Below are 11,678 nucleotides of genomic sequence, written 5' to 3' on the forward strand. Positions count from 1 at the left end.
GAACTGAATAGAAAAATAATTGAGATCTGCTAAAAAAATTGCAATTCTTTAAATTTTTTATTTATTTTTTTAGGTTCAGGAATAGAGAAATGCTTTATATCTAGATACATGTATAAATAATTGGATGCCAGTAGATGGTGCTCACTGTGTAGTATAGTCTCTGGGGTTCCTAAGACCAATAAAATGTGTTGTTTTGCAGTGAAACTGGCGTCTGTGCAACTCTTTACAGCTACTCTGAACAGATGGTAGGAATGTTCTGTCTAATTTAGTGTGTAGTACTAGCTTGAATACAGATCCATATACCACATAAAGATTTTTGAGAGTCCTTTTGCTGGCAATAGAAAAAGATTTCTACTGCTCTTATGGGTGACAGTTTGAAGTAAACATGGTGGCCCAACAAGTGAAGATGTATTGGAAGGGATTCAAAGGAGAAAAGATGTGAAAGGAAACACTTGAAACCACAGAAAACTGATGTCAAGAGGAAGAAAATAAAAGATGCCAACATTGGGTTGAGGGGAGAAAAGAAAGTGCTAAGCAAGCAGTTACAAGATTGAAGGAAAGAGTGATGGAGATGGGATAACAACATTTTAAGTTGAATTTAAGGAGAAAAGACATAAAAAACCAGGACATATTTAAGAAAATTAACAGAGAAATATTAAAAAGGTAGATATAGTCGAGAGAATAACATGCATGAGGAAAAGAGTCATATGAGAAAAGGCAACATGTAGCAAAATGACTGTGTGTATTACAAAGAAAAAATACTTTTGATCTTTTGATTTCACATGTGCCAATACTACATTGGTGTAAGGTTTGAAGAAGAAGAATGAGGTTTAAATGCCTAGGAGTTCTTGAATTCAATTCAGTGACTTATGCTCTCACTTAAAATTTTGGGAATATTCAATTTCTCTTGTTATTCTGCTCGGAATGTCTTGGGGTAGGTCTGTGTGTCTGTCTTCTGGCAGAGCTGTTACATTTGGTGGCATATTGTAAGTGGCATTTGTCGTGTCTCTGTGGTAATTTGCTATGTTCCTGCCTTTAGTTGTAAATTTGGTCACAGGACCGCTGCTGGTGTCCCTCAGCAACATTCTGGTGAAAGAATTGTGCCATGAGACACGACATAAAAGCAACAAAGTATCTTTGCATGATGAAACAACTGATGAAAGAGAGATGGGATCATGGAGAACCATATAACAAGAGATGTGAATGTCAAAGTTATTTGTTAAATCTGTGCATACCAACTTCATGATGTGCAGAGGCAGAGAACCTCTATTTAGGACATCATTTTTATACCTAGAACCCTTAAATGTTCCCTGTTTACAAGAATAATAGTTTGAAATTGTTAATTAAAAAAAGATCTGAAAACTCAGAAATTGAATTCAGTTTTGTTTTAATAGCTCTTTCCAGCTGTGTCCTGCTTTATATGAAATGAAATTAAAGAACTCATAAACAGCAACTCAATGAATTGTAACCAATGTATGGAGCAAACCAAACTGTAAAATGCCATTAATATTGCTTATTTCAAATTTAGTTGTTAGAGTATCTTTAATCTACCAACTCCTTATTTGTCTTTGCTCTTTGTGTAGATCTAGTAAGAATTACTAGCATCTAAATTTAGTGTACACAGCTGATTGTATACAAATTTGTAATGCAAAACAATCTGATATATAATTAATTCTGTTTAAGATACATAATGGTGTTTAGCTTTAGAATCCCCAGAGACTTTGGTTGTAGAAACAGAATAATCCTGCTCTGAACAGAGAAACAGTGTTCCAAAGATATAATCTGTTATTACTCAAATTTGAACTGGTTCTGCATCTTACTAATAGTTCTTGTGTTACATTATGAATTACATGTAAAATAATGTAATTTTCCTTTCATTCTCTTATTTATTTGGCTGACACCTTTAGCTGACTGTAAGTTTTGTGCATTTAGAGGTGTTATACAATTATGCTGCATAATAATGAGTTAGTGTGCACATACCACACCAGTTAAGGTAATGGGGTTTATCTGTCTAAAACTGTGCTGCCTCTGTCTAGCTGTCCACTTTAGGTTGAGTCATTGTGTTATTGAGACCTGAAACTAGCAGCCTGGTCATCCTTTCACTCAGCCTAGGCAGGTGTTACAAACAGGTGGGTGCCAGTATCTGGGCTGGAAAGACTGAGCCCTCCTCCAGACGATTCAGTCTCTCTTTCCCAAGTGTGCCTCTCGTTAAGATGTACGTACTCCCTTTGAAATCAATGGGACAATTCACACGCTTATTCAGGCATGTATTTCAAGTAGATTGCTGAACTGGGACCATTCTGCACCATCTAAATGACTGTATGCTCTTCAGTACAAAAGAAAATCAGCCTCATAGTTATTTTAAATATGACTCAGAAAATTATTAAATTTGCCTGCAACTGTCTCCTGCTGAAAATGAATGGTCCAAGAGAAATATGGAGAGTCATCACTCACAACACTGGAAAAACAAATATAATTTTTTTTTCTCAGGTTGTTATGTAAAATTAATTACACTTGGTTTGTGGCACTGTATCAATAAAGTTAAGGAAGAGAATTGTTATTCTAACATTACTTGTTTGGCGTGCTATATAGAGACTACTGATTTTCTGTTTACAAAGATCTAGAGGGGAAAAAAAAGTGGTGGTGATTCATGTTTCATGTTTCAAAAGACAAATATAAAATTGTACACACTCTATAAATCTAAACACGTGCTGATTTTCAGTACTGCTTTTCTTTCCCAAAGAATGTATGTCTCAGTCTGTACAGAGCTCTGCTTTGATTTCTTGCAATGAGGACTGTACATTGATTCTTAACAGAGATAAAATCTGATATAGTAAAAAACTCACGATGTTTTGCAAACACATTTTCTTAGTAGAGTAAATAGCAGAGCAAACATAAACATAACTATAGTTTAAATTAAAGTTTACTGCTATGTTGACTTAAACCAACTACTTTTTTATCAAAGGTCCTTGACCACCCTTACCAAATGTAACCTAGTGCACTATGTGACTGGAACCTGGGGAAAGCAGCATATTTAGAACTATCTGAAATTAAATACCAGCATGGATTTTCTGTATCTATTGAGCTCAAGGAACAGTATTGTTGCCTTGGAGTGGCAGAATTTACCAGAATTTATTTACTAGTTATGTAAGCTTGGATGTTATAACTCTGAATTCCCTTTCATTCCAGCTTCTGCAATTATCCAGCAAATCAACCTGCATAATTGCAAATTGCAAAAAGGTCTGATTTTGTTTTTATTTTTCTTCAGCAAACAATCTCTCTCTATTTATATCATTTTACTTGATAGCTAATGCTTTCCATTATACTAGACAAATTTTTATTTATAAAATCCTCTTGACTTGTTGAACTGCTCCCACCTCTCTCCTTAATTGTCCAAATATAATTAAAGGTCTGGATAAAATGAATCACCCTGGCAAAAATTCATCCAGCTTTATTGCCAGATTCAAAGACTGATTGAGTGAGGGGAAAACGCTATATTGACATACTTGATTTGAAAACAATTCCAAATGTGACTGTGTGTAGTATTAATTACAGTTGAAGCTCTGGAGAGTGATTAATTAAAATATATTGTTGTAAATCCTTTGTGATACGCTCCAATACTAAGTGTACCAGGCCAGACTGTGGTTCAGCGTATGTATCCTAGAAGAGAGTAAATTATCAGTGGTCTCCTTGCATGGCCTTCTGTGAGGAGAAGAAAATGGGATTGAAGCAGTAAATGTCTAGTTGCTATTTTTTATTTTCTTAGCAGTGGCCAAGAAGTGGCAGGAAAGAGTACGGAGCAAAGACTGATGACCAATATGTCTGTATTGAGTCAAGATGGATCTGAAACTGCTGCAAAGTGGTATCTATAGCACTCCAATTAACTGATAAGAAAGGAAGGAGGGCAAGTCAGAAAACATCCTCTTTGTTCTTGTGTGTGTTATTCTTTCTGCCCTCAGGATGTCACCTGAGGAGGTTGTTTTGGCTGTGCCTGAAGTTTCTGCAACGCATTTCAGAGCATGAGTTCACCACTCAAGTTTGGAAGAAGATTGGGATGCACCAGCTGTGGTGTCCAGGAAGAAGTAGGTGCCTGCTGGTGTAATATCATGGGCTCTGCCAGTAATGGACGTGGATGAGCCAGAACAAACCAGAACAGCTGTGCAGCTTTAGCTGTTACAGAGCATCCGTGTTACCTAGAGTCTGTGCTAGGAGACATGGAAACAGGGAAAAAGGAACAGGTGGGTGAAGAATTGAAGGGAAAGGAAATGATAACTTTAGAACAGTTAGGAGAGTCAAAGCAGAAAAACTGAAACTCAGAGATATGTGGTAAACAAACTGGGGAGAAGCTTTGGGAGGAATGATGAGATTTTCTGCAGTGAATAGGCAACAGAGGGAACAGCTCTCTAGTCAGTCAAAGTGACAAAAGGAGCAAGTTATTTGAGCATTCAAGTAGCGGGGGTTTGGAATATCACCTGACTTGTCCTGCAGGATTATTAGACTGATCGAAGTATCTCTTTCACCCCACCTCATCATCTGCAAGAAATATAAAAGTGGTAAGTGACGAAAAGAAAGTGCCTTTCAAGAACACAATTGGTTTCTCGAGGCAGTGCAATTACCTCCTCATCTATAGTTGTGATTCAGTCTAGCCCCCTACACTATATTCTATTTGTCCTATAGCACCCTTCTTTCACAAACACAGGTAATTGGACATTCATGCTTGATCACTTACACCTATGGCAAAATTCTTAATGCTGATTTTGGTCCAGTTAATTATATTATCATTTACATATACAGATTTCCTTGGGGATGTGCTTTTTAGTATTATAATCATCTACAGAAAGTCTAGGTTATATTTTCATACTATCAGTTATCATCAAGTTATTATTTAGCCTTATGCTCTATTACAGTTTCTTCTTGAATCTTTTTGAACAATTAGTTCTCAAACAAATAAAGATTTATAACATTGTTTACTGCTCCCTTTCACCCTGTTGTCATGGTTACAAGACCAACTCATGGTTGCTGTGAACTTTTTAGTAGATTTGTAACTTCATCTGACATCATTCTTACCCCTTTCTAGAAAGGAGAACTTTTTGTTTTGTTGTCTTTTAAACATGCACTTTTGTGTTTCAGGACTCAAGAAGTCATTTTTCAGTTACTATTCCAATGTCTTCAGGTGTGACATTTTGATCTGTGTGCAAAAAGTTCACAGCACCCATAATCCTTGAAGTACCACTTCCTGAAATGTTCCCACTTAATCTTTAGCAGCATGTATATACACAAGCCAGAAATTTGTCAAAGTGCATGTCCAACCTGGAAAGCCAAGACACAAGTAGCAAACACAACAGTGTTTACAGGATGGATTAAAACAACCAAGATCTTGATATCAGAGTGCTTACATAGAACAGGTTCAAAATAGACCTTATGCTTTCAGTAAGTTTTACTAGATTTTTATTTAACAAATGTGAACTGAAATGTTTCAATATCTTCCCATCTTTTTACTTCTTACTTAAAGCTGCTTCTTTCACATTTCTCCTATGCATAAACATATGAAAAAATAAGCATATGATTTGATAATTTTCATCATTCTGACAGCTTCCTTAGAGGCTGCATTCATCTTCTACCACTTTTATATTCAGAAGCTAAAAGATGATTGTAGGAGGTGTTTTGACTGTGAAGAACATGCTCTCCCATCTGTGGCAGTATACAAACATGTTCTTATAGAAGGGTTGTTTAGGGTTCTTTCCGGATAGATAGATACCAAGATGTGTAGGTTTATGGATGAAACATCCTAAAGTGAGGAGAGATTGTAGCATAATTGCATATTTTTCACATCCGGCGTAAGAGATACATTTCAGCAGTACTCCACCTGCTCTTGGGTAGGTTTAGTTTCCTATGATGATTTCATTTGCAGCTTCTTTATGAAGGGTTTGCATATAGAATATGATTTTAAGCCCCAAATTTTCTAAGTTTTGTTTATCTTTGTTACCTGTTAGGAAAGCAAGAGCTAGTATTTGCTCATCTTTACCGAGGTTAGATATGACACAAATTAATCAGAAGAAAGATTCTTAGATTGTATAACACTTATCTGAATTTATTGTTATTTCTATTTACCATTTAAATAATTATGAATTATGTAGACAAAGTAATGGGTAATATGGGGGAACGATAGAAAAAACCTGTTCCATATACTTTTTTGTAAGAGTCTTTCAAATCATTTCAGCTTCTGTATACTTCTGTCCTTCTCAGAAAAGAAGGAAAATTACATTACCCAAATGTTTGTTTTTGTGTGTTTTTTTTTCAGTAATGCCATTCTAAATTGCTAGTCTAACTGTATCATAGGAGAAAAATAATGTTATATGAGAATTCCTTAAGGCTGCTAAAAGCTGGTGTAGGTTCATTAATTCAAACTGGACATTGTAATTTTTACATATTAGCCAATATCTGCATACTCACAAATGAAGAAAAAATGACTGTCCTAATGGTTTAATTTTCAAAGTACAGAGTGAAGAAGGAACTTCAGATTATTAATTGACAAAATTTGCTTCTGAGATGAGACTCTGAGTCTTGTCTAACAGTCTTCCACGGGTAGCAGAAAAAAAATTGTAGGAATATCACAAGAAGGATAGCCTAGCCTGTTCCTTGGAGCTGATAGACAAAGACAGGAAGATGAATAAATCCCCTAAATTCCAGGAGGATACAATTAGTGACTTACTGAAACACTTGGATCCTCAGAAGTTAATTGGACCAGATGGGATCCACCCCAGGGTGATGAGAGAGCTGGCGGAAGAGCTTGCCAAGCCACTCTCCATCATCTTCCAACAGCCCTGGCTCTCTGGGGAGGTCCCAGATGGTTGGAATTTGGCAAATGTCACACCAATCTACAAAAGGGACTGCAAGGCTGACCCTGACAACTACAGGCCGGTCAGCCTGACCTCTGTGCTTGGCCGGATTATGGAGCAGATCATCCTAAGTGCAATCACACAGAACCTACAGGAGGGACAAGGACTCAGACTCAGCCAGCATGGATTTAGGAAGGGTAGGTCCTGTCTGACCAACCTTATCTCCTTTTATGATCAGGTGACCCATCTGGTGGATGAGGATAAGGCTGTGGATGTGGTCTATCTGGACCTCAGCAAAGCATTTGATGCTGTCTTCCACAGCATACTGCTGGAAAAGCTGGTAGTCCATGACTTGGACAGTGACACTCTCTGCTGGGTTAAGAGCTGGCTGGAGGGCTGGGCACAGAGAGTGCTGATGAATGGGGCTATGTCCAGCTGGTGGTCGGTCACTAGTGGTGTACCCCAGGGGTCAGTGTTGACCCAGTTTTGTTCAACATCTTTGTCAATGCTTTAGATGAGGGGATTGAGACCATCATTAGCAAATTTGCAGACACCAGCTTGGGAGGGAGTATCAACATGCTAGAAGGCAGGAGGGCTCTGCAGAGGGACCTGGATAGGCTGGAGAGATGGGCTGATTCCAATAGGATGAAGTTCAATAAGGCCAAGTGCCAGGTCCTGCACTTTGGCCACAACAACCCCCTGCAGTGCTACAGCCTGGGAAGAGGGTGGCTGGAGAGCAGACAGGCAGAAAGGGACCTGGAGGTACTAATTGACAGGAGGCTGAACATGAGCCAACAGTGTGCCCAGGTGGCCAAGAAGGCCAATGGGATCCTGGCCTGTACTAAGAATAGTGTGGCCAGCAGGACCAGGGAAGTGATCATTCCCCTGTACTCAGAGCTGGTGAGGCCACACTTTGAGTATTGTGTTCAGTTCTGGCCCCCTCAGTTCAGGAAAGATATTGAAGTGCTTGAGCAGGTCCAGAGAAGAGCAACAAGGCTGGTGAAGGGGCTTGAGCACAAGTCCTGTGAGGAAAGGCTGAAGGAGCTGGGGTTGTTTAGCCTGGACAAGAGGAGGCTCAGGGGAGACCTTAACACTCTCTACAACTACCTGAAGGTATGTTGTAGCCAGGTGGGGACTGGCCTCTTCTCTCAGGCAACCAGCAGTAGAACAAGAGGGCACGGGCTTAAGCTCTGCCAGGGGAGCTTTAGGTTGGATATCGGAAAGAAATTCTTTACAGAAAGAGTGGTCAGGCATTGGAATGACTTGCCCAGATTGGTGGTGGACTCACCATGCCTGGAAGTTTTGCAGATGAGACTGAACGTGTCACTTAGTGCCATGATCTAGTAATCAAACTGGGATTGGATCAAGGGTTGGACTTGATGATCTCAGAGGTCTCTTCCAACCCAACTGATTCTATGATTCTATGATTCTAGCATAGGCTTGGAGAGAAAGTTAGATTAGAAATCTGTCATCACCTTAAGACTTTGTGCCTCACACTGGATGCTGAAAAGGATTGTCATGTTTAACTCCAGCCAGCAATCAGCTACCACACAGTCACTCGCTCACTTCCCCCCCACTGGAACTGAGGAGACAATCCAAAGGGTAAAAGCAAGAGAACTCATGGGTTGAGATAAAGACAGTTTAAGAGAGAAAACAAAAGCTGCACATGCAAGCAAAGGAAGTAATTAATTTACCGCTTACTATGGGTAAACAGATTTTCAGCCATCCCTAGGAAAGCAGGGCCCAAGGCATGTAACCATGACTTGGGGAAATAAATTCCATCACTCCAACCAACTACCTATCTCCTTATTCTCCCCCTTTTATATTCTGAGCATGATGTCATATGACATGGAATAGCCCTTTGCTTAGTAGTGTTCACCTGTCCCAACTATATCTCCTCCCAGTTTTTCATGCACCCTGTTTCCTCAGCAGCTTGCCAGTACAAAAAGCAGAAAATACTTGGACTCACTGCTCAGCAATAGGAAAAAACCATCTTTATATTATCATCATTTTATTCAGCACAAATCCAAACATAACCCCATGCTAGCCCCATGTTGCCCCATGCTAGAAAAGCAGCTCCACCCCAGCCAAAACCAGCACACGTGGATCACAGATGTGGTCACTTATTGCTGCACATCTTGCAGCACTCAACATCAATTCAGGCAAAGTTCTCAAGTTCTTCGTGAATCTTTATTTTTTGAATCAAGATATCTGTCCTGACTTCTGGAGTGGGGAGAAGTGCAATTCTATTTTGTGTGGTTTTATGTGTAGACATATTTACCTTCTTTTTAAGACTGTTACTTCCATTGCTAGTGCTGTTAGTCTTGGAGACTAGACTACCTTGACTTCATCACCAAAAGAGAAAGCCCCTTTCTTTCATTTGAAATTAATATATACAATTGCTAACAATCTTATCAATGATGACAAGCCTCTGAAGAGGCAAAAATTGTAGACTCTTGCTCATGTTGCAGGTAATTTTATTCCATTGAAAATTAAATATGCCTATCTGCTACTTTTTCTTACATTTATGGAAATGCCTCAAAAATATTTCTCTGGAGCTAAAGACTCTTAGAATCAATAGAGCAACAAATATCTTGCAGCATTAATAGTGGCATCTCAATGTGTAAAAATGTAGAATGTTGGACTTCCCTGATAGTCTTATTTGTCTATAAATATAAAAAAAATAACTTATTTCCACAATTTACAGAACAAATTGTATGCTGAAACAATGTATGAGAACCATTATTTTTATGAACTGTCAGAAAGGTATTCTATTTTAACAAGTGATTAATACTAACAATTGGATGAGTTTTCAGTTGTAGAGGCAAATAACAAATATCATGAGCAGATTAAAGTGGAGTTAGCCACTCTTGGAAGGCCAATGGGACACATTCACAGTTGTCTAGAAAATAAAAACAAACGAAAAAAAATGACAAAAAATGCTTACCAGTGTACTTCTGAAGATCTGAAGAGACTGTTTTCTTGGTGTGGACAAATTTTTCAAGAACTAGAATTGGTTTACAAGTGAAAATCAGTGTTTTAAAAGCTAGGCAAAACTCAGGCTGCCATATTCCCCACACAATTGTGCCAGTTGTTTGTTCTCTGCTGATCTATTTCCTGAAATCAGTTTGTTGGCTGAAGGGAGAAGGTGGTAGCAAGTGGGAGAAACAATGGAAATACTACAGCACTGTTAATGTAAATTAGCTGAAGCGGAGAAGCCAAAGCCTCAGTGTGGTAAGGAGTGGAGAAAATTAAGACTTGGGGAAGATTCCCATATTGGCAGGAGATTAATTGCTCCTTAGAAGTGACTTTTGCTGGCTAATTATACTGAGAAAGGATAATAAGACTGGACATTTCATTAGAAAATCTTAGGTGACATAAATTTTATCCTCAGCTTATTTATAATGAGGGAATGAGGTGAAAAAAAAAGAGAGATAAGACAATATGTTCTATATTGTGCAAGTTTTGTTTTTGCTTTTAATATTCTTCCATGTTGGATTAGTTTTTTTTTCATACAACTTTCATTTTATATGCAAAATATTAATGCCTGATGTCTTAAGCCTTCAAAGTCAGTAGCCTGTCACAGGTATCTGGGAAGGACAAACTGTTGCATAGAGGTCGGTCTCAGCTGGAAATCTAGAGGCTGGGTTTGCCATTAGGGTGTTTAAAACAAACAATGACATTGCTTGGGTTTGTCCTTTGTTTGACTGCTCTGATGCAGTCTGAGCTCAGTGTTCCTCCAAAAAGGGGCTTGTTGCAAACTTGTAGTCCAAAGGGTTTCCACTCCTTCTGCTGGCTGAGACTGATACAGTTTAGAGCAGAGAGAGTTTTTCACTCACACAAAACCAGACCAAGTCACAAATGAGTTAATAAATTCTGGTTATTTATTCAGTCTCTACAATCTGATTAAAAGCACAATTCAAATGCTCAAGTAACTTTTATTACTGGTATAGGTGTATTGTTCTTTCTCTAAATTAAGTAATCCGAGTGGAATTCTTACAGCATTCATAGTGGTGGGGGTGGAACCTAGCCCATTTCTATTAGATGTACATGTTGTGTCTTTTGGGGTTTGACTACAGGGAAGGAGGAGAATTGCTGTGAGGGAACTCACAATTTTTGAGTAGTCATTTTTCCTTATCACTAAGGCAGTGGAAAAAGGTGATCTGAGTTCTTAGAAAGATCCATTCTTTAAGGTGGCAGAGGAGAAATTGTGAGTGGCATCTGTTTTGGATAAATATCAATATAAGCATAAAAATGGAACTCCTAGATTTATATTTTAGAGAACAGATCAATTTTAAAGTCGGTCACACCTACGTGAATTAATAAACAGTAACTGTTAAGACATTTTGAAAACCATAGCATAATTGTGCTTGCTGGATTCATGAAACAACAAGTGGTTAAGACAAACTAGGAAAATGAATTGTTAGAGAAGGCTACAATTGACAGTGCTAAGTAAAAAATATACATGTTTTTTTCTAAATTCTCATTTGACCAATGCTACCCTGAAGCATAATTTGATTTACTATATGGCCTTTTGAAGCTGTATTAAGACACTCAGAGGATTCAAATATTTTAGTTTTACACGGCTCTGTGTAGTCTTTACTTTTGTTATGCATATTTCATTTTAAGAAACTGGAAATTAAATGAAAGGTAGTCTAAAGATGTTTAAATACTTGCTTTTCTGTTGGTTGCTTTTAAGAATAAGAATGAAAAAAAAAAAAACCTCAGGCTACTTGAGTCTGCACTCTCACATATTTTTATTCCTGCATTTCATGTTTTAAGATTCAATCAGTTTGAATTCAATCAGCATCTCATGGATATATAAGGTAGAATTCTCAA

This window comes from Pithys albifrons, chromosome 4, assembly GCF_047495875.1.
Source record: "Pithys albifrons albifrons isolate INPA30051 chromosome 4, PitAlb_v1, whole genome shotgun sequence".
Lineage (NCBI taxonomy): Eukaryota > Metazoa > Chordata > Aves > Passeriformes > Thamnophilidae > Pithys > Pithys albifrons.